The sequence below is a fragment of the Myxocyprinus asiaticus genome, chromosome 1 (assembly GCF_019703515.2).
Source record: "Myxocyprinus asiaticus isolate MX2 ecotype Aquarium Trade chromosome 1, UBuf_Myxa_2, whole genome shotgun sequence".
Lineage (NCBI taxonomy): Eukaryota > Metazoa > Chordata > Actinopteri > Cypriniformes > Catostomidae > Myxocyprinus > Myxocyprinus asiaticus.
Genome location: NC_059344.1, coordinates 63,167,414 through 63,192,489, shown reverse-complemented (window position 1 = coordinate 63,192,489; position 25,076 = coordinate 63,167,414). Strand labels below are relative to the sequence as shown.

The 25,076-nt window shown below is 41.6% G+C and overlaps 1 pseudogene; it reads left to right on the top strand.

Annotated features, from left to right (window-relative positions):
- The window catches only part of LOC127440225 (malonate--CoA ligase ACSF3, mitochondrial-like), a 67,687-nt pseudogene that overhangs the window by 5,138 nt on the left and 37,473 nt on the right, over window positions 1-25,076 (top strand).

Sequence of the window (25,076 nt, the reverse complement as noted above, 5' to 3'; positions counted from 1 at the left end):
AAGTGCAGTTTATTTACAAAGTACGTGAAATCCAAAAACCCTAACCATAAACGTGATCTAACAAAAGCATAAACTAGACTTGACTATGACTACAAAACAACATTCACATTCAATACTTGACAACTAGACAATGCAAACATGAGGGCTTAAATAAAAGACATGGGAGAACATAAACCAGTGAACAAACAGAACTCATAACAAGCTAATTAAACAATAAACCAATGGAAACATGACACATGAACATGGAGGGAAAACAGAAATCACATGACAAAGGAAACAGGAACACATGACATGAAACAGGAACTAGAATTTCAAAATAAAAGACATGAATCAACAAAATACACCTGACATATCTCCCCCACTAAGGGGTGGCTCCTGACACCCCAACACATAAACAAAACACGTAAAACATGACATAATTCAAAGTTCTGTAGGGAGCGGGGGGGGGGGGGTGTCTTGAGGTGTGGCGAGAAAGGGCGAGGGGCATGGACCAGGGCAAAGTCCATGGGGGGTGAAGCCATGAGAGGCTCGAGGGGCGGAGCCATGGAAGGTGGAGCCGTGAGAGGCTCGAGGGGCGGAGCCATGGAAGGTGGAGCCCGGAGAGTAGCCAAAGACTCGAAGGGCCAGAGTGGAGCCGATGGCAGGGAGGACCAAGGCGGTGCTGGAGGCTCGGAGGAGCAAGGTGGAGCTGAGGGATCGGAAGACTGAGGTGGAGCCGGTGGGACTGAGGACCAAGGTGGAGCCGTAGGGAAGGAGGTCCCCGGTGAAGCTGACAGATCATAGGGACGAGGCGCAGCCAGAGGATCGGAGAGCCAAAGCGGAGCCAGGTGACCGACAGACCAAGGAGGAGCCGGAGGGACGAGGGACCCCGGCACAGCTGACAGGCTGAAGGACCGTAGTGGAGCTGAGGGAACGCCGAGCTGAGGCAATATCGAGGGACCGACAGGCCAAGGCGAAGTCCAGGGCTCGGAGGGTCCAGGCGGGATCGGAGGGCCGAAAGTTCCCCTTGCCTGCTCAGGAGAACTAACGGTGGGTATAAGGGTGGGAACCATCTCCAGGTCCCACTGCTCAGGTGTGGCTGTGACGTGGCATGGAGCAGGCTGAGGCGTTGCCGTGACGTGGCATGGAGCAGGCTGAGGCGTTGCCGTGACGTGGCAAGGAGCAGGCTGAGGCGTTGCCGTGACGTGGCATGGAGCAGGCTGAAGCGTTGCCGTGACGTGGCATGGAGCAGGCTGAGGCGTTGCCGTGACGTGGAACTCTGGCTCGGCGGCGGCCATGACGTGGAACTCTGGCTCGGCGGCGGCCATGACGTGGAACTCTGGCTCGGCGGCGGCCATGACGTGGAACTCTGGCTCGGCGGCGGCCATGACGTGGAACTCTGGCTCGGCATCCGCCGCCCCCACAGTGAACGGGGAACCGATGAACCATAGGGCAAGGTCGATATATTGAGCCAGGCTGAAGGAACTGCGACCGCCAGGCATCAAAAAAGAAATGGACTCATTCAGTCCAAATCTAAAACAGTCTTTGAGGGCAACCTCATTAAAGTCCACCTGGCTGGCTAGACCGCAGAAGTCCTCAACATAGTCCTCCAGGGGACGATTCCCCTGACGTAGGCGCAGAAGTAAAACTGCTGGGTTCATGGTGGGTCAAGGATTCTGTAATGTTGCTGGAACTGCTGACAATGATGGCAGTGACGAAGACGTGAAGATGAAGAACCCAAGTGCAGTTTATTTACAAAGTACGTGAAATCCAAAAACCCTAACCATAAACGTGATCTAACAAAAACATAAACTAGACTTGACTATGACTATGACTATGACTATGACTATGACTATGACTATAAAAAAACAACATTCACATTCAATACTTGACAACTAGACAATGCAAACATGAGGGCTTAAATACAAGACATGGGAGAACATAAACCAATGAACAAACAGAACTCATAACAAGCTAATTAAACAATAAACCAATGAAAACATGACACATGAACATGGAAGGAAAACAGAAATCACATGACAAAGGAAACAGGAACACATGACATGAAACAGGAACTAGAATTTCAAAATAAAAGACATGAATCAACAAAATACACCTGACACTATTTTATATATTATTATAATATTAATATTATTATACTATTATAAAAAAGTTAATTTAATTTTGCATTGGCACTCACAATCTCCAAAAATACCTGCAGTTTCATCATGAATCATGAATCATCATGAGTTTGTGAATCCCCGGTTGGAAACCTTTTTGTACAGTATGAGTGTGTCAGTTATTGCAATTTTGTCTAAGTGCTTTTTCTGTTTGCCATTGTGGTGATCTGGATTGTTTTGGTTTCATGTGCGTGAGGGATGATTGTGTGAGTATGTTCAGAATTAGGAGGAATTAGGTATTTTGCCATTTAAAATGTAATTAATCAAAATGTATTTAATAGCTTCATTTAATATTAAACGTATGCTAGACAGCATTGTCCACAGATACCCATTCTAGTGTGCAGAGTGTAGTGGTTAAAGTCGAATGTTTCAGCCTAATGCAGGGTGGCATGTATGTGAGCGCATGCATCAGCCCAACTGCACATGGTAAATAATTAAGTTCAGAACACAATGAAAACTAAAGAATTGCTTGTATGGAACATTCAGTCCACTTTAACTCAAACAGTGAACATTAAATCACATCACTGATTTAAAGATTCTGAGCACTATGGCGTTGGTCTGTTTCTTGCTTTCCAATGACTCTATCATGCTTTAAACATTTGAACCCTGATAATCATGAAAACACAACTGGATCTGTAGGTCAACATCTGTGTTTTACGTCTCTTGTAGGTTCAGGGTTTGGTGTCGGAGTGGGCGTGGAGTAGAGATGATGTCATTCTGCACACGCTGCCCCTCCATCATGTGCACGGCATCGTAAACAAGCTGATGTGCCCACTCTGGGTGGGTGACACCTGTATTATGCTGCCAGAGTTCAGTGCTCAGAAGGTACAGTGCACCCTCTAACACATTATTAATTACAACAGCTCAGTCATATAACATACACTAGCGCCAAAAATATTGGGACACAAGCTACACTTTAAAATGAATGAATGTTATTGCATTAAATATCAAAATCAAAGCAAGTGACAATTATTTTAAAAAAAGAGGTAGGGCAAGCATTCTTTTCAAGCAGAAATTTTTGACAATTTTAAATCACAATTTTTCTTTCACAATTTTAAATGATAAACAATAGATATATTATCAAAATAAATACATTTATTTGGACACTTTGTTTGTCAAATATTAGTTGTACAAGTCCATAGTTAATGTGCTGTACTACACCTGTTTGAACTTGAGAGGAACTTCATAGAATTACAAAAAAATCACCAAAAAAGACAAGCTGTTTGGACCCATAGACTTTCATTGTAAGTGCATTACTGTAAACACGTTTCCTGTTTATTTTTTAAATATTGTAAATATTGTTCACATCATTTGTAAGTCGCTTTGGATAAAAGCATCTGCTAAATGAATGAAAGTAAATGTAGGCCCTTATGTTTCTGCCTTTAAACCCTTCATTACACTGACCCATAAACTACCATTGTAAGTGCATTACTGTAAATGCGCTTTCTATTAGTTTATTTTGGTTTTGCTGAGGCACAATTATGTGGCCAAGAGTTACTGAAATGTGCATACCCAGTCAGATAGCTATCTAATCGATGCAGCGACTAAGTGTAAATAGATCCTCACAAATCTGCCATAAAACCCTCCAGAATGCTTGTCCCATAGACTTCCACTACAGTGCATTACTGTAAACGTGTTTCCTATTTATTTTTATAAACTAAGTGACTACAAGACCTTTTTGTCTGTGGTAATCGACAGCATGCCACAGACGTAGTACATAGGCCTTGAGTTGTAAATAACCCATAATATTCCTGTAAGATCAAAGCCATTTGATTTGTTTCATTGTGCAATCCGTGAAGCTTTCGTAAAGCAATTAAATGAGTTTGCAGGACTCACACTGCAAGCATCACTGAGTCTGCCTGTCTGCCTGCCTCCCCTTGGGTGAAACTCCTGAAACCTGTGCAATGAAGTTGTGTATAGCGAGCAGAGGAGGGCGCCGATCACCCTTATCGGGTACTTGTCAGAGGGACACGCTAATTGTAGCCGTGTTACAGTGTGCCAGCACTCTAAGCGTCAATACTGGGGCTGAGGAACTGACAGGTACTGGCTCAACCAGTGTGTGTGTGTGTGTGTGTGTAAAAGAGAGCACGGGCTGTCACAGCAAGCGTGGAGTTTGCATGATGGATTGCCCCGTGTAGCTTTGTATCTAGCCACGCCAACTCTCGGTAAGGGCTTTAGAAGCAGATCAATGCATGCTGTGACATTGAGGAATGATACCGTGCTTTGTAAAGGGAGGGGGCTCATGGTAGCGGGCAGGCAAGCGGAAGGGCTATAAGGTCCAGGAGAATTTAATGGGAGTCAAGGATGTGATTGACAAGAAAGGTCTACAGAGGACGCAATGAGGGAAAAAAAGACATTCAAGACAACAAGAAAGTTCCTTTCTTTGTTTTTCAGCAGGTATGACCTCGAACGTGCACTTTAAAACATAAACGCCTTCTTCGAGAGATCAAACGCTTTCTACACCACAAGGGATTTATTATTTACAACATGCAGTGCAGTCATTTTTAATGAAGCTGAGAAATCGATACTTGAGCAACCATTACTTGGGCTTTGAGTTGTTTGAGTGATGAACATTCAGCTCAGTTGTGGTGGGAGCAAAACACGCGTGAAGATGAATTTATTGTGGTATGAATACATTAGACAGCCTGCAGTCAGAGAATGTACCATTATTAATGACGGGATGTAAATGCTATCCATCATATAGGTGAAAGAATGGGGCAGGGTGGGTGTTTACGACATATGTGTTGGTATGTATTTGATGAAAAAGGGGAGAATTTTGTAAGTGTGAATAGAGTTTCTCCAACTTCAGGCACTTTTAGCACTGTTGACTTCTAGAATGCAAAATCTTCCTAAAACATGTTTTACACTCACTAATTTTTAGGGATGCACCGATACCTTTTTTCTCTTCCAATCCGGTAACTGAAATCTTAGTATCGGCAGATACAGATCCCGATCTGATACCAGTGATGTTGTTGTTTCATAATCAGTTTAGAATATCTATACTTCACTATGTGACACTAATTGTGCATACTCTTTTATACATAAAGAAACACAGTCCTCTAAATACACATTATTTCAATATAAATTAATAGCCTATTAAAAAAAACTTTATTGTTAACTAGTTTACTGGATAATGTAGGAGCAAAATTCCAGTGAAAGTCTTCAGTAGAAAAGAAGCTAGTTTTCTTTGCATGATTTTTTAAACTTGTATTTGGACTTTAAAGGATTCAGGCCTCTTTTATGTTCACTGTAGTTGTAAAATATCAGTCCACTTTTTATTCACACAGTTATTTTTTCGAACATATTCAACTTAAATGTTGTTGTAATTTGTAAACAAATAATAATGATAGTAAAATTCTATTCCCTTTTTCTTCCAATTTGGAAGGCACTTAGTAGGTCCTCATGGTGGTGCGGTTACTCACCTCAATCCGAGTGGCGGAGGACAAGTCTCAGTTGCCTCCGCTTCTGAGACCGTCAATCCGCGCATCTTATCACGTGGCTCGTTGTGCATGACACGGCGGAGACTCCACATGTGGAGGCTCATGCTACTCTCCGCGATCCACGCACAACTTGAGAGCGCCCCACTGAGAGCGAGAACCACTAATCGCGACCACAAGGAGGTTACCCCATGTGACTCTACCCTCCCTAGCAACCGGGCCAATTTGGTTGCTTAGGAGACCTGGCTGGAGTCACTCAGCACACCCTGGATTCAAACTCGCGACTCCAGGGGTGGTAGTCTTCTTCTTCTTATTGTTATTATTATTTTATTATTGTCTTTTAAAATTGTATTATACAATTTCTGTCTTGCACCTTTAAAACCCTCAGGCTTTTATTTTGACGGTCGGAACACTCGAGGAAGTCCTGTAAGTGTCTCTATGTGGACAAGTTCACAGTGGTTTAGTTCGCTTCTTATTCAAAATCTGGGGTAATGCTCTTCCGGTGTCATTGTAAATGCATGTTTAATAAGCAAACCGAACTAGGTTCTACATCTATATACATATTGCACGACACTTTGAAAATTCGAGCGCATCACCTGCCTGAGCTGCTGCTCGTGCATACTGTATATTTACGTAAACACAGCCTTTTAAGATTCACAAAGCTATTGCATGTCTTCAAGTGGTTTTGGATAAAATGCCATATGGACTACTTAAATGGTGCTTTTATGGTTTTTTATGTCATTTTTGGAGCTTGACAGTAACGAACATGACTAACACACAGTATTGGATTTGGATCGGGCTCGTCGGACCGATACCCGATCAGCCTAAAAATGTCAGTATCGGAGCATCCCCGCTAAATTTAACATTTGTTTACAAACAATGTCCAACAGTGTATGTACATTAATCACTGAAATGTATGTAATTTTTGTAATTTTTCCTGAAAGTCATGAAAATTCCCCCACAAATGTCATTTTTACCACATCTCAAATTCTGTATTGTGTTTAATAGAATTCTGGAGTGAAAATGACGCTAATGTAAATGTAATTTTTAACATTTTGAAATAAAATAGACAACTCCTTTGCCTTTCTAAGGCTAATTTCACATCTAACCATTTATGGATCCTTAATACACACAATTAAGAAATATTTTTACACGACTAATATGGCAAAATTACATCTTAATTGAAAATGATGCTCAATAAAAAATACTCTGCTCTCAAGTGATATTTCCCTTGATTTTTCTTTGCTTATTTTAAACATCACTTGTCTTTTATTTCATCTCAAACATGCTCTTCACTGATACTTTTGTTGACTTTGTTAACAAGTACATTAATTTTTGAAAAAAAAATACTTTTTTTCAGGGGCAAAATTATATAGTGTGGGGGAAATGACTCCACAACTGTGGGGCAGTCATAATTTTTGAAGAATTAATAGAAAGGATTTTCACTCAACTATTGCAGTGGTCTGTTTATTGAACTTTTTGTTCAGATTATCATAGTTTTATACATGCAATAATTTGTATTTGTATTTTTATAATGGATTTTCATGGTTTAATATTGCAAGTCTGGGTTTGGGACAAGGCTAATAAAATAATACAAATCTAGGCCTAAACATAAAAGGTGTTTGAAAAGTACCAAAAATAAATGATGAAGGCCTGGTAAAAAGTTTAGCATTTCTATTCCTATTCCTATTATAAATCAATCCTATCACGAATCCTGGATGAATACTGGAAAATTGTAATTATTTTGACATTCATTACTTTATATATGTATTCTATTTAAATCAATTTGATGTTATACATTATATTTGTGATGTTTGTCTTTACTAAGAGCTTCTTTTAGGATTGTGTCACTTGAGATATTGTTACTTGTTATGATGACTATAAAGAAACTAATCTAAAATCTAAATTTTGAAGATTTTAATAAGTATTTTTGTTAGATTTTGTAGTGCCCCTTAGGACAAGAAACTGATGAAATTTGGCATGTGTCCTCTTATTGTCGTGGTGTTTATTTGTTCTACGTTTTGTGAATGTTGTATTTCGTTTTATTCCGCTCTTGACCATTTCCAAGAATTCAGCTGAATCTTGTTTGCAAAACAATTTGATGAATCTTAATTTTTTTTTATAGCTTTTTGTCAAAAGTGTCACCAGATAAAAAAAAAGTAAACCAAGTTTCATGTAAATTGGATGAGCAGCCAACAGTTAGTTCTCACACATCTTATGCCGATATTGTAAACACCTTTTCTTGTGTCCTTTACAGATAATAATCTGATGATTTCAAATCTAATTTAAACACGATTTCCTTGCGTGGTCAGATTTTTGAATAAGCAGATTTTGGGGAGTTACCAGCGTATTGGTGTGCATGTAAACACACTCGCTAACACATATCAAACATTTAAAAAAAAAATTCAGTTCTTTGTTGAGGGACTAATGAAACGAAAAAGAGAAACAAGAGCAACTTTGGTACCAAAGTGCAGAGGAGGAGGTGTAGACATGAGAGATGGCTTTTTGATGATAAAAGAAGTGTCACTATGTGTGTGTGTGTGTGTGTATTGATGGAGAGAGGGTGAGACAGGAGAAATGATAAAAGCGCAGAGGTACTGAAGCAGGAAATAATGAAATGGAGAGAGGGAGAGAGAGAGAGAGAGAGAGAGAGAGAGAGAGAGAGAGAGAGAGAGAGAGACAGAGAGGGAGGGAGGGAGGGTGGGGCAGACGTGTGCCTCCCAGGGGGGACAGAGCCAAGGAGAATCTGTCGTTCACCTTCAATTAATTCACGTGTTTCTCCCACTGAGTTCTAAAGGTGCAGCGAGGCGTGCCGCCGACTGCTAGACTGTGTGTGTGTGTGAGATATAATAAAGAATTGTTATATTGTAATTTCTATGTGTCTTTTATGTGAATTGTACACAGTTATGTTTGATAATTCCGTGTACCCCTTATTTATTCTCTCGTATGTTGTACAATGAAAGAGAGTGTTTAAAAAGAGAGTTCGGCTGTATTTACCCTGCAAAACTTAATGCACAGATCTGATCTTTTGAACCATGTTTGATTTTTTTTGTTCCGATAATTACGATATTACCAACTTTGTTTACATAAAAGGAATAGTTCCCCCAAAAATGAAAATTCTGTCATCGTTTACTCAACCTAATGTTGTTCCAAACTTGTATAATCTTTCTTCCATGGTGCACAAAAGGAGATTTTAAGCATAATGTTAGCCTTAGTTACTATTTACTTTCATTGAAAAAGATGAATTGAAAGCAAAAGGGTGACTGAGGTGAACATTCTGCCTAAAATCTTTTGTGTTTCATGGAGGAAAAAAAAGTTGTTGGTAACAACAGGAGGAGAATTTTCAATTTTGGGTGAACTGTTGCTTTAATGACGCACCTATACAAAATCATCATTAATTTTATAGTAAATCTCATAAGTCTGTGAGCGACTTAGGGGCTGTTCAGACCAAATGTGTGCTTTTGTTAAATAGCCAGACGCTGCAGAATGAATGGAACTGAATGCAGGTGTCTTGAGACACACTTTTAAAGTTAAAGTTCTTTTAACTTCATACAGTGTCTAAAAAAATGTGGTACTTCTGCGTGTGATGTTGAAAAAGACAGAGACATTGCAGCGCTCAAATACGTCCAGCACGTTTATAGAAAAACAACTGAAAAATAGCACAGACAGATGCAAAAACACATTTGATGTGAACGGCCCCTTACTATGCTTTCACGTGTATTTTAATTTACGCTCATTTCTTTTGTTTAAAAATGTGTGTTTGACATTTCAACTAGCCCGTAGCTTCTTAATTACTTAGTTTAGACATGCACAGATATTTCCGAAAATTCTTTTACAGTCAATATTAATGACAAAACTTTTAAATTAACTGCGAAATTGGATATGAGTATTTAGATCATATGACTAAATTTCAGATATGTATTGGAATTAGAACCACATATAAAAGTGTCCCAAATCAGATGCGAAAGAATCAGATCTGACGTGTTTTTGCTATTCATGAGCATGCAACAAGACTAGATCTGCAACTAATATCCTCAAAAAAATCGGAAATGTGGCTTTAGTATGTAAAGTTTAAAGCTCTGTAATTGAGAAGTGTGTATAGGCTGTTATTCTGCTTGTCTTAAAGGGGTCATGACATGCCTTTTTTTATAATTTTAATATGTTCCTTGAGGTTCACTTATAAGTGAAGTTTTTTTTTTTTTTTTTGCTGTGCTCTTAACTGACTTGCCATCTCACTGCTTGCCGCTAATGGCTAGGGCTACGGAAGTGATAAGGTACAGTAAAGTAGGCATTGTTATGGAGGCAATCAGATGCAAATGCATACCACAGTGTGACATCACAATGTCACACTGTGAACGAGTCGCTTTGGCAGCTTGGTTTCAACAAATGCTTTTTTTGCTGTGAGGAGGAAGTTTTGAGTTCTGAAACTTACAATATGTTTTAAAGTGCAATGACCTCTTATATGACAAAATATAAAGGACAATTTTGATTCTTCATGTCATGACCCGTTTAATGTTTCTGTTTCTATCCATGTGTGCGTGTGCATGTGTGTGTGTGTGGTGGGGATTGTTTCTGCCATCCTTCAATATGCTTCATGCAGCACATTTATCAAAATCAGTGAAAGGCTATACAAGCCCAGTGTGCCCTGCACAGCGAGTCTTCACTCTGACCTCAATAGCAGCCCTACAGGGATAGTGAACTGAGTTTCTCTTCTGCTGGGCATCACACTGACCTTTACACATCTATCTTTTTCCTATTTTAACAATATAAGCCATAAAATCAGTTATCGCCATTGCATAAAAACACCTATTTGTTATCGGTATTGACTACAGCTTCGACATTGGTAATTCCTTCACATTTTGTGTATTCCTCTCAAGACAAATAATACAAGGGATGCACAATAAAATAATATTATACCAAATACATGTAGATTTATGATATTGGATTGTGATAACGGTTATCACGCCATCACATCAAAATACTTATTTTTAAGCATGTCATAAAAAAATCAATATATCTACATTATTTTCTCAATACGTTTTTGAGGCATCAATATTTTTACATTAGCCGGCATTTAAATTAGAAGCCTAATTTGTGTGCTTTCCAATTCACTGACAGTTGGTCTTCCGTTTAATTTAGTCTGGTGTAATAGCGTTGGGAGACCACAGAGATATAACAGTACTGAAGCCGGTCCCGGGTAGGTATCACACAGAGAGGGATGTGTCTACGCAGCATGTGGCACTTGTGAATGTATGAAACTGGTGTAACTGCGCAAACCGAACAATTAGAAATGGCGACTTTAATAATGCAATTTCTCTATGAAAAGGTTTCATTTACGCTGTCAAACCCCAAAAAGACAAATTTGTAACTGAAAATACATTGTGTAGCCTATAAGAAAGATACATATACACAAATCATCCAGTGATGGCTAGAATAAATAATCTTTGTCCTTTGATAATGAATTGGGGCGAATTTAATAGAAAACCCTACAATTTGCGCTCCATGGTGCTGCAGAATTTTGAGCAGCCTCTGGAGTCATAGCTGGGTGTGCCGACAGATGCCGATCGGCGGTGTGCATACCTTCATAGAAAATAATTGTTTTGAATTTTAATTTCCGCCAGACATATCCCCACCCCCACTTTTAAGTTACCATGCAGCTCAAACTATACCAAAATTGTGTTTAGGAATATGTTTGAAGAGACAGACTATGGAGATAGAATTGTTGCATATTAACATACAAATGGAAAGAGATTCACAAATAGAAAGTTGGTTCACAAACAAATTGAATGAGATCCACAAATAAATGTAAGGAATTTCGCAAAAATGAAATGAATTCACAAATAAAAAGAATGAGACTTTTTAAATAAAAAACAATATTTACAAATATATTTTTTTACTCACAAACACAACTCTGTCCAGCATTCATTTGTGAATCACGCGCTTTTATTTGTGGATCGCTTCCTGTGCATTTGCAGATGGCTACATGCATTTATCGATTTTGAAACAAATTTAGCATCAAGATGTGCAAACAAATCTACAAATAGGTGGACTCCACCCATCGTCTACTCAAGCCAATCAGATAATGGACACATTACTCGGACCAATCATAGCACGTTCTATCTTCAACCAATCATGCTTCGTTTTACTATCAGGGTGGGACAAGTGTCACAGAGCTCTCATGAGCATGGAATCAAGCACATACAGATAAGCTCCAAGGCTGCAAACTCTAAGAAACGGACATCATAAGAGGAATACTGTGATTTAAGGTTTGTATAATTTTCTCTCTGTTATAAACATGTGTTGTGTCTTGTTAAATGATGACAGCTGAAAATTGCCCATTTGTAGAGTGTCCTGATCATTAACTTTATAGTTAACCTGGCTGACATTATGAGTCTGCTATTTTAATTTTAACCAAGTTTCTTGACTGAAATGTGTCATCAAAACCTTTACTCTTAATGCTACATGGCAGATCCAAACAGACACACTACTAGACACTACAAAAGCAGTAGTACAGACAGTGTCTTTATAAAACATGAATCATATTAGATGATCTTAGGAGCACAAACCATAAATTAATACCCTATATTACACAGTGAACAAAATCTGCAATGGCATTAATTTGGTTTCACATTATGTTAATGTATTTAATAAAAGCAGTTGTAAAGTAATATTAGAATTCTGCATTTTAGCACATTTGTGTGAATGTTTTAGGAGGTACTATTACAGGGTTCCTTTTTAAAATACAGCATCATGCTCTGACAGTGATAATTGACTCATTAGTTATTGCCACCTTTTTCAGATGTTTCCCCTGTGTACTGCCCATCAACTTTGAGCACTTGACTCACCTGCTCCAAAACTCAGTGGTCCCAGCTCCAATACAGGACACCTTTACAAAATGTGTAATATGAGATTCTTTATTTTTCTATTATGTCAGATTTCTTTTGTTACAATGTCATGTCTTGAAATGAAAGTGCAATACAAAATGTAAATAAACCGTAACATTGGCTTTGGGTTGACTTTCTTAAAAATGAAAATTCTGTCATTTACTCACCCTCATGTTTTTTTAAAACCTGTACTATTTAGTTTCTTTTGTGGAATATGAGAGTACACTGTAAAATGTAGATGCTGCTAATGAAAGCGAAGCTCATAATTCCTGACACCTCCTTTTGAGTTCCTCCAACAGAAGAAAGTCAGTCGTCTGAGTTTGGAATAACATGAATATGAGTATAAATGAAGACTCATCTCATTTAGTTGACAAATCTTTTATTGAGTTCTATCAAGGCATTTTGAGGTAAATATGTTTTAAAGAGTGTCTGTTGTAATGGTGGTGGCCCCCAGAATAACTTTAAATAAATAAATTAAATAATAATAATTGAACAAATAAATTTGGGCGCCAGACAGGTTTAGGCCTGTCACCAAGTGTAATTTGACCCTGGATAGCTCTAAGCCACCTGTTACACAATATGTTAAAATAAAAACAGTTTTGTTTGAACTCAAAGAATACACATACAAAAAAGGTTCAATTCTCACTTGTGTATTATTTCAAAAGAACAAAGGCACACAAATGAAATGTAAAAGGATGAATGATACAATAAATCAAAATAAACATGAAAAACAGTAATTAAGTATCCCCAAATAAATGTATGCATATGTTTGGTTAGGAGAGTTCACATGTACCTTGAGATCCCTATCTGTCACTCAATCGACGTTGTGTCGATGTAGTGACACCAGGGGTCACTCTTGGGAGCCCAAGACACCTCTGGTCTTTGATAAAAGGCCAATGGAAATTGGCGAGTGGTATTTGCATGCCACTCCCCCGGACATACGGGTATAAAAGGAGCTGGTATGCAACCACTCATTCAGATTTTCTCTTCGGAGCCGAACGGTCATGCTCATTGAGCTGAATACCACTGTTCACTCACCTCTGCTGGATCTGACGGCGCATTTCAGAGGCTTCTCCCCCCTCTGCACTGGTGCACTGCAGAGAACGCCCCTGGGCGCTTCGGCAGAAAAACTAGAGAGTATATTTTCTGAAAGAGCTTTTTCCCCTCTAAAAGAGTATATATTTCTCTAAAAGAGCGGCACACACAGAACGTCTTTTTAAAGATGTGTCTTTTTAAAGATGCCTTTTCGATTGTGTGTTATTCCTGGTTGTGGTTGTTATCTCTCAACTTTGGATGGTCATGATCGCTGTCTTTCATGTCATGTCTCACTGCAAGAACATGACCATGGCAATGTTGCGGTCGCGGCTTGTTTTCGTAAGCCGCCCCAGCGGCTCCCGCCTCGGTCCTTCTACCTACGGGTATGAAGCCAGCGCGGCTAGCACTGGGGGCGATTTGGGGACCACAATGGGATAGTCTCCGCCGGGTATCCCCCCGCGGACCTCCCATTCCCCAGCACGCTCGTCTGCCCCAATCGGGCTTCCGGATGAGTTCGCCGGCTCGTCTCATGGCGAGTCTGGCTTCTTGTTCAGAGCCCGCGAAGATGATGAGCTCTCGAGCGCAGCATCGGAGAGCAGGCTTGTCCAGTCGGGCGCAGAAGACTCAGCTGGGCTTCCCCCTTCGGGGATGATTGCCCAGTCACAGGCCAATGCCGAAATGACGGATATGCTTTCCCGGGCGGCCGCGAGCGTCGGGTTAGAGTGGAACCCTCCGCTCTCCCCTGAACCCTCGCAGCTTGATGATTGGTTTCTGGGCTCACGGCGCCGCTCAAAGCAGCCACGCCCCACTCCAGTGCCATTCTTCCCGGAAGTGCACAAGGAGCTGACGAAGTCGTGGGAGGCACCTTTTACTGTCCGGCCCCGATTCCACAATTCCCCCGCTCTCAGTACCCTCGATGGCGGGTGGCCAGGGGCTATACGGCGATTCCCCCGGTCTATAAGGCGCTCATGGTGCACCTATGCCCGCAGAGCACCGCCACCTGGCGTGGACGCCCTAAGCTCCCGTCCAAGCCCTGTAGGCTCACGTTGTCCCTGACGGCTAAAGCCTACAGCGCTGCTGGACAAGCCGCCTCTGCCCTGCACGCCATGGCTCTCCTGCAGGTCCACCAAGCCAAGGCACTGAAAGAACTGCACGAGGGTAGTTCCACCCCAGATTTCATGCAGGAACTGCGCTCGGCGACCAACCTCGCTCTCCGAGCGACAAATGTCACGGCGCGGTCTCTCGGGGCGGAGGCACACTAGTGGTCCAGGAGCGCCACCTTTGGCTCAACATGGTCGAGATGGGTGAGGCCGACAAGACACGATTCCTTGCTGCCCCCATTTCCCAGGCGGGCCTATTCGGCAACACCATCGAGGACTTTGCCCAGCAGTTCTCGGCGGTGAAGCAGCAGACGGAGGCAATCCGGCACATCCTGCCCCGGTGTGGCTCAAGATCCCGCACCCCATCTGCTCATCGCCAAGGGCGTCCCCTTGCGGTGACTGCACCGGCTCCGCCGCAGCCCGCCCCTTTGGCCCGGCCCCGGCATGGAGCCCACCACAGGAAGCAGACACCGCCGAAGAACTCCCGGAGGTCCTCAAAGCGCCCCTGAGATGGGCAACCCGGGAACGAGGGAACCCACTCACATGGAGCTGGTAAGAAGACCACTCCATCCCCCAGTGGAGGGCCGGGTGGAAAATCTTTTGTTGCCTTTTTGTTTGATTTCGCTGCATGCCCAAGTGGCTGCGGTTCCCAACAGTTCAGCAAAAGAGTGGCTTCCTTCCTCCCTGGGTCACATACCCAGTGTGTACGGTCGTCACCACGACTACCGTCCATGGGCTTTTTCTTGCAGGATTGGCGCTCCAGCTTCCGCCCCTGAGCACCCAGCTGTGGCACACAGCCGCCCCCGATGTGGCAGTCTCCACGAGTTACGAGGACAGGCCTCTTCCTCCCCCATCCCAGGCTGTTTCGGGGGTGGTCACAAGGAGCCAGGTAAGTGCTTCGATGTCCCTAGACTCAGCACGACCACGACGTGGTGTGGCACCTCGCGCTCTGCCCCGCCATGAGGCCCCACCTGCCGGTACGTTTGACAACGTTGTCCCCTTGGTCCCCCTCGCGCGGAACTTGGATGCATGGCTCGCACTTTCCAATCCATCGCGATGGCTGATCCTGACCGTCCGACTTGGCTACGCGATTCAGTTCGCCAGGCGCCCGCCCAGGTTCAGCAGTATTCACTTCACCTTGGTCAAAGGCGAAAACGCTGCCACCCTGCGCGCGGAGATCGCTACCCTCCTACGGAAGGATGCGATAGGAACTGTCCCTCCAGCTGAGATGAAGAATGGGTTTTACAGCCCTACTTCATCGTACTGAAAAAAGGCGGTGGGTTGCGGCCAATCTTGGACCTGCGAGTACTGAACCGGGCTTTACACAGACTCCCATTCAAGATGCTGATGCAAAAACGCATTCTGGCGAGCGTCCGGCATCAAGATTGGTTCGTGGCGGTAGACCTGAAGGATGCGTACTTCCACATCTTGATCCTTCCTCGACACAGAGCCTTCCTGCGGTTTGCATTCAAGGGCCAGGCGTATCAGTACAAAGTCCTCCCTTTCGGCTGTCCCTGTCTCCTCGCATCTTTACGAAGATCGCAGAGGCTGCCCTTGCCCCGTTAAGGGAGGTGGATATTCGCATTCTCAACTATCTCGAAGACTGGCTAATCCTAGCTCACTCTTGTGACATGTTGTGCACACACAGGGACCTGGTGCTCTCACACCTCAGCCGACTAGAGCTTCGGGTCAACTGGGATAAGAGCAAGCTCCTCCTGGTTCAGAGCATCTCTTTTCTCGGATTTGAGTTGGACTCAGTCTCCTTGACGGCGTGCTTAACAAACGAGCATGTCCAGTCGGTGATGGCCTGTTTGAAGCGTTCAAACAGAAAATAGCGGTTCCACTGAAACTTTTTCAGAGGCTCCTAGAGCATATGGCGTCCTCGGTGGTGGCCACCCCGCTTGGGTTGATGCATATGAGGCCGCTTCAGCACTGGCTCCAGACTCGAGTCCTGAGATGGGCATGGCGCCATGGGACAAATCGTGTGGCCATCACACCGGTCTGTCACCATCTTTTCAGCCCTTGGACCGACCCCTCCTTTCTACGAGCAGGTGTTCCTTTAGAACTGGTCTCCAGGTGCGTCGTGGTCACGACAGATGCCTCCAAAACGGGCTGGGGCACTGTTTGCAACAGGCACGTAGCCGCCGGCCTCTGAACAGGCCCGCGACTGCATTGGCACATCAACTGCCTCGAGTTGTTGACAATTCTGCTTGCCCTGCGGAGGTTCCGGCCGTTGATCCAGGGCAAGCACGTGTTAGTTCGGACAGACAGCATGGCAATGGTAGCATATGTCAACCACCAAGGCGGTCCTGTTGTATGTCACAACTCACCTGCCGTCTCCTCCTCTGGAGTCAGCAGCACTTCAAGTCGCTGCAAGCCACTCACATCCAGGGCAACCTTAACTTTACAGTGGACGTGCTGTCACAGCAGGTTACCCTCAGGGGAGAGTGGAGACTCCACCCTCAGGTGGTCCAGCTGATTTGGAGTCGATTCGGACGGGCACAGGTGGACCTGTTCGCCTCCCAAGAATCCTCCCACTGCCCACCCTGGTACGCCCTCACCAAGGCTCCTCTCAGCATAGACACGCTGGCACACAGCTGGCCCCCTGGCCTACACAAATATGCATTTCCCCCAGTGAGCCTGTTTGCACAGACCCTGTGCAAGGTCAGGGAGGACGAGGAGCAGGTCGTCCTGGTAGCACCCTACTGGCCCACCCAGATGTGGTTCTCGGACCTCACGCTCCTCACGACAGCTCCCCCTGGCAAATTCCCCTGAGGAAGGACCTTCTCTCTCTCAGGGATGGGGCACCCTCTGGCACCCATGCCCAGACCTCTGGAATCTCCATGTGGTGGTAGACATGATCACTCAGGCTAGGGCCCCCACTACAAGGCGCCTGTATACCTTTAAGTGGCGTCTGTTCGCTAAGTGGTGTTCTTCCCGACGCGAAGACCCCCAGAGATGTGCAGTCGGATCAGTGCTTTCCTTCCTGCAGGAGAGGTTGGAAGGGAGGCTGTCCCCTTCCACATTGAAGGTGGAACCTAAGGCCATAGGTGCCTCTCTAACAGACATTTGCAGAGCAGCAGGCTGGGCAAAACCCAACACCTTTGCAAGGTTCTACAACCTCCGGGTGGAACCGGTTTCGTCCCAGGTAGTGACACGCAACACAAGCGGATAAGCCCGGGATAGCTGGCCGGGTGTATCGCTTGCACATAGCGCCTTCCACCTCCCTTGGAGCTGAAGACGTGTGCCATTAATTCCCAGTAGTGTTCACAAACTTTGTTCCCTGGTTGACTTCCTCCGAGCCCTGTGGCAGTCGAGTTTTCGGAGAGACTCATTGCCGGCCCAGTACACGTGCTAACTAAGAGTCCTGTTCTAGGGTAGGTGCTCCGCATGTGGCGGTTCCCTGTAAGGCTAACCCCATGCGATATATATCTTCCACTAGTTTGTTTCCCTGTTGGCAAACTGCGTCTTCCTAGGGCAGAGCTCCTCTGCCCCAGTCTCCATGTTTGTAGTAACTCCTCCCCCGTGGGTAGGATCTACCTTGAAGACTCTCCACATGGTCGGAAAGACCATGTGATGGTATCTTCCACTTAAATATCCCCCCCTCTCTTTGGGTGAGGTGTGGTCTCCGTGGTGTCTTCCCCTTGGGAGGGACACCCCCCAACTAGATCTGGTGGCCCAGTCGGATAATCTCCCTTCTTTTTTAGGGTGTAGAAAAAGAGAAGGGGAAAAGAGGCCATGACTGGGTTAAGCCTGTCTCTATCTTTTGGGTAGTCGACTTGTCCCCAAAGGGCCGTTCAACACTCATAACTATGTTGGGGAGGTTACGTGTCAACCTGGTGTGCTGGCTATGAGGCACAGAGTAGTCTGCCCACCACACACCACCAGTTCACGTAACACAGTTCAGCCAATTGTGCCATTTCGTTTAGGGACCCCTAGTGTCACTACATCGACACATCGTCGAGTGAGTGACAGATAGGGAACGTCATGGTTACTTGTGTAACCTCCATTCCCTGATGGAGGGAACGAGACGTTGTGTCCCTCCTGCCACAACGCTGAACTACCCGCTGAAATGACCGGACCTTATATCAGCTCCTCAGCATAAAACCTGAATAAGTGGTTGCATACCAGCTCCTTTTATACCCGTATGTCCGGGGGAGTGGCATGCAAATACCACTCGCCAATTTTCATTGCCTTTTATCAAAGACCAGAGGTGTCTCGGGCTCCCAAGAGTGACCCCTAGTGTCACTACATTGACACAATGTCTCGTTCCCTCCATCAGGGAATGGAGGTTACACAAGTAACCATGACGGTTTCAAGGACGCAGAGGGAGAGTCACAAACGAGGATATGGAGTAGGTCAGCAAACCTAGGTGATCACTTGGCACTTCAGACACTTGTATCCAACTTAACTCTGCTACACAGCACTTCAGTGGGTCAGCAATCCTCTGCTACTCATACCACTCCATTTTAAACATTGAGTAAATGGCTAGATGGTTTGGTCCATTCTTTGAATCCAGGCAAACAATGTTAAGCACTAGTTAGTACCTTTTTGTTGTCCTCTTTGTTCTTTTCTCACTCCATTGGCGCTCCTGATTTCACATGTACACTGGGCAAACTTTCCCCAAGCACAAACTCTGTTCACACCACACTTGTCTCACACCTTGTCTCACACTTCTGTCTCAAACACCTAGTGCACTCAAATGAGCAGATATTTTATACTCTCAGGTTTGGGATTGGTGGCGGATCCTTAAAGTGACAGGGCACATTTTCTCTTTGCCACATTGTTATTTAAACACTTTAAAGCAAGTCTGTTGGCTAAAAGGTATGATTTGTTTGGTTACTAATTACAGGTTGTCATGCATGTAACTACAAAAGACAATACATTTGAGTACATGTATTTACACACACAAACACTGGTATTGAACATTACAACTGGAGTGCTTGCATTTTGCTTAAGTTTGTTGTATATGAACATCCTCATTGCCATGTCATGGTGTTGTATCAGTTGTCTTGGACGGGTACTTCTAGTCAGGGTAAGAGGATTCTGAAAAAATGACTGGAAATAATTACAGTTACATGTTAAAAACAAGTCTATTACTGTATAGAAAAGAACGTTACACAAACAAGATTGGGCCATGGAGCTTTGTGATGTCTTACCACCAGTAGCACAAAAGTCCCACAACTGTATCCATCTTTTTGTGATTTGGAGCAGAGAGCACCAGTTCTCCAGTATCCTCACAACTCTTTTATTATTATTATTATTGTCCTCCTGTATCTCACAGCCCATATACTTCCTGAGTAAATAAGTGAAACATGCATTGTTTTACAGGGTTAACATAATTATTTCTTGTGCATAACATTGGACAGGTCTGCCATAACACTAAGTGCTAAAAATATAAATCCTTTGATATATTACTTCAATTAATATTTTTTTAAAATATAATTAAATTAATATAATATTTTTTTAAATACATTAACATAATGTGAAACCAAATTAATGCCATAGCAGATCTTGTACACTGTGTAATATAGGGTATTAATTTATGGTTTGTGCTCCTAAGATCATCTAATGATTCATGTTTCATAAAGACTATCTGTACTACTGCTTTTGTAGTGTCTAGTAGTGTGTCTGTTTGGATCTGCCATGTAGCATTAAGAGTAAAGGTTTTGACGACACATTTCAGTCAAGAAACTTGGTTAAAATTAAAATAGCAGACTCATAATGTCAGCCAGGTTAGCTATAAAGTTAATGATCAGGACACTCTACAAATGGGCAATTTTCAGCTGTCGACATTTAACAAGACACTACACATGTTTATAACCGAGAGAAAATGATACAAACCTTAAATCACAGTATTCCTCTGATGGCGTCCGTTTCTTAGAGTTTGTGGCCTTGGAGTTTATCTGTATGTGCTTGATTACATGCTCATGAGAGCTCTGTGACTCTGGTCTCGCATTGATAGTAAAACGAAGCATGATTGGTTGAAGATAGAACGTGCTATGATTTGTCCAAGAAATGTGGCCGTTATCTTATTGGCTTGAGTAAACGATGGGTGGAGTCCACCTATTTGTAGATTTGTGTGCACGTCTTGATGCTAGATTTGTTTCAAAATTGACAAATGCATGTAGCCATCTGCAAATGCACAGGAACCAATCCACAAATAAATGCACGTGATTCACAGATGAATGCTGGACAGAGTTGTGTTTGTGAGTAAAAAAATATATTTGTAAATATTAAATGTTATTATTTAAAAAGTCTCATTTTATTTATTTGTGAATTCACTTTATTTTTGTGAAACTCCTTACATATATTTGTGGATCTCATTCAATTTATTTGTGAACCAACTTTCTATTTGTGAATCTCTTTCCATTTGTATGTTAATATGCAACAATTCTATCTCCATAGAGACTATTGTGCAGTGAGCAGCCCCATTCATATCAGAAAACAATGCAGAAATGTATATATGTATGCATATTTTTAAACACATATTTCAATAATAATTTGGAAAATTTTCAGATTATCGATGCATGGAAAACAATACCAAGCCTACTTATTTGACATCAGTACTGGCTAAAATTTAGATATTGGTGCTTCCATATCGGTTTCAGCTATTTGTAGTAATCTTTTTTATTATTATCGTGTCAGCTGATTAGGCTGATAGAGGCAAATTATATCAAATATTTTTTTACGATTTACAGCATATACTCTATTTCTATGCTATTTTTTAAAAGTACTAAACAGTTATCCATTTATAACAAGTAAAGTTTGGGCATGGAGGAGGCGGGAACCGGCAACATAAACAAACATGCAGCGCAGCCATGTGCGTTTCTCTCTCTCTCTCAAACCAGTGCCTCCGGCTGCCCCTTATCTCGCTCTCCTGCCGATCAGCTGATTCAGCTCCGGCCGTGCGCCATGGGTGTTGGTGAGAAACAGAAAAATATGAATTTTTTCATGATGACAAAAAAATAAAAACAAAAAAATAAAAAATTCCTTTTGTACTCTAAATCTCCATTTTTACTTTCAATTTTACATCTGAAAGTCACATGTGGTGCCTGTTTAGTTTCATTTTCATATCGGAAAGTGAAAGTTAAAGTGGAGATTTATAGTGCAAAATGACTTTTTTTTTTGTCATCATGAAAAAAATGCATATTTTTCTATTTCTCTCCCACACCTATCATATCACTTCTGAAGACATGGATTTTACCACTGGAGTCATCTGGATTGCTTTTATGTTTCCTTTATGTGATTTTTGGAGCTACAAAGGTCTGTTCACCATTCACTTGCATTGTATGGAGCTACAGAGCTGAGATATTTTTCTTAAAATCTTCGTATATGTTCTGTTGAAGAAAGAAAGTCATGCACATCTGAGATGGCATGAGGGTGAGTAAATGATGGGAGAATTTTTATTTTAGGGTAAAATATTCCCTTTAAAAATGAGCCTTTAAATCTTTATTTAGCTCTGTCAATATACTTTCACAAAGGCATCTTCACATAGGGTCAACAAGTACCCAAACTTTTGTTCAAAATCTTTTGAAGAAAAACAGCTAGAACATAATTATCAGCATAAACAACAAAGTGTAGACAATGAAATGATGGCTTATTGTCTCTTTCTCAGGTTGATGGTGTCTGGTTCTGCTGCTCTTCCACAGCCGGTTCTGGAACGCTGAGCGGAGATCACAGGTCACATACTGCTGGAGCGTTACAGCATGACTGAAACTGGCATGGCGCTATCAAATCCACTTAATCGGCCATGCATACTTGGTAATGCATACTAAAAACAACAACAGCAAATAGACTTTTCCCTACAAATATTTACCATAAGAACCAAAGTGAACTTACTACTGTAAAATTGTGGTAACTTGGTATAAGTAGCCACCGTTATCAAAACGCAAATAAAACAAAATGACAGAAAGATGCTGAAAGCTGTTTGAAGGAGATCCAATATTAATTTAATATGATTTCACAGTAGTAACAACTTTGTAAACTGTATATTGCTTGAATGTGCAACTTTTAGTAGCAGTAATACAATGCACCAATGCACTGTTTAGGATCCATACTTATGATGCGTGCTTTAATACTGCGGTATATTCTTCCGGACCCTCTAGTAAAGGGGAGGTTAAGTCTTTTATTACCACCTTGCCTTAGTTATGTTTCTCGTACGGATGTTTATACTTTAATGTTTCATCTTTGTACCAGTGTAGATTTTGTTTTCGTGTTTTTTTCTTCTTCAGATGGCTCAAAATGGAGAGTTATCACAGATCAAACTCTCATTCTAAAGTCGTTTGTTTGTCTTTTTGTCTGCAGTTTGTTGTTTACATGTGATTTATCTTCTGAGAAATCCTCTGGGGGTCTTTCTCAGTCTTTCTTGTCATGCACAAGTGTCAGTATCAAAGCACTTCTAGTGTTCTTTTCACGATTTGTTCTGCTTGTTTTGAGCATTGTTTTGTTTACCTTTTGACATGCGTCTCGTGAGCGAAAGTGCTAAGGCGACTGTCAGAGGCCGCTTGAGCCCTGTATTGTTTTATTAGTAGTGGGTTCAAAATGTACGATGGGCTGATGTTAATGCACAGAGGTGAGGATTAAGAGAAGTTTGTCACTATTAGCATTTCTTTCTCAGCCTTGTGAGAGAGGAGTGTGAGGCCTGTCATATTTAGAAGTATGTTAAAGTCAGTCAAAATCAGTCCCAGTGCTGATTGTGATCACAGGAAACGATGCCCATGAATTATGATGTATCTGATCTTACATGTAAGACAGTTGCAGTGTGGCATGAACCAGATCTCTGTTTTATCTCTGTTGTTGCAAGATTTTGATGTTCTTAGACTTCAAGCTTAGATCAAAAGTGTCCAGAAGAGATGTTGTGGATTTGATGATGTTTTTCCAAAGGATATTTTCAGTTTAGGGGCAGTAGGGGTGAAATAAATTCCAAAAATAGTGCAATTCTTGATTTAAATGAATTAAAAGAAAGCTCAAAAACATGATTAGGTTCTCATTATCTACAGTATCTAGTTAAATAAAATTGTAATGTTTTTACACCTACTTGTGTTCAATAAAGAGAACTCAAAACCTGGAAGTTTTTTTAGTTGTTCAACATTTTTCTTTGAAAAGAGAATAAGATAAAGAGAACATTGTATGGCTTGGTGTATCAAAAATAACATTGAGAGCACCTTTTTATCTTTTCAATTTATGTTGTAATTGATTTTGTCATTTTTTATTATTACTTCATTTAAAGTCAACATGGAATTGTCCTTTTTAAATATACATTCCTGGCTATATTGTGCATGATTAATCAGTGTACGTTATTTCAAAATAATATTAGGCTATTTGAAACCAGCTCTGAAATGCCTTTCATTTATGTCTGGCATACTAAATCTCTTTTATTTTTTATTTCCCAGTGGAGTAAATCAATTCCTGGCCTACATTTTGTTCCTCAATGAATATCCTGTTTAACTCTGAAATATGTCACATTATGAAAGGAAAATGGGTGACCTTTTCATGTTTCTTGTTGACTATAAAAAAGTAAACCTTAATAGAATGAAGAGAATATTTCATGGCATGATATACTTTAAAAGAATTCACACCAAAATCACATTTTCTTTTAATGAAATACATATATGATAATGCTAATTTTTACGTATAGATATTTATAGTGTTTTTTTTACAAGAGGGCCTGAAGCAATGGACTCCCAAATGTCTTTCTTTCGCACCTCTTCACACCTTTGCATCTCTCACTCCTTTAGTCAATCGCAGATCAATAACTGTTCTTGTTCAAAATCTGTTTTCTCAACTTGAATCGCTCTCTCTCCCCTCTGGTCTCTCAGGTTTTAATTTAAGTTAGTGTGCTTTATTGGCAAGAAAACATTTGAATTGGCAAAGCATTTGCAGCATAGATACAGTAAGAAATGTTACAAAATAAGTCAAATAAAAAAAAGTTAAATAGTTAAATTAGATAAATATTATCCAAAGTTATATTAACAAAAACAAACAAACAAAAAAATCTAAATTTAATGAGATAAAGTAAAATAACAATGCAATAAGAATTTTAATAAACAAATAAATAACAAATAAAAAAAATTATTAATAATAATTTAATTAAAAAATATTACAAATAATATTACTTACTGTTTACTTAATTACTTAATGTTACTCGCCCCACACAGTTTGTACTACGGGCATGAATGATACCTCAAATCATGTGGCTTGTTGTGGAGTGGTGTGCTATTACTTTTCTAATTGATCACACTCGCAACTTACTTCTGGCTTATGATAAAACGGGGGAAAATATCCCATAGACTTTATTTGAGTATTGCATGGGCAAACACCACTCACATTCTCAGAAATCACTCAGAAATGTTAACTAGCAATGAAAAACAAAACTAAATGTGCCAATTGTAGAAATACTGAACAGAATTTTTCTCTCTGTCTCTCTGTGTTGTGTTTTAAAAGTAGGTGCAGCCACCC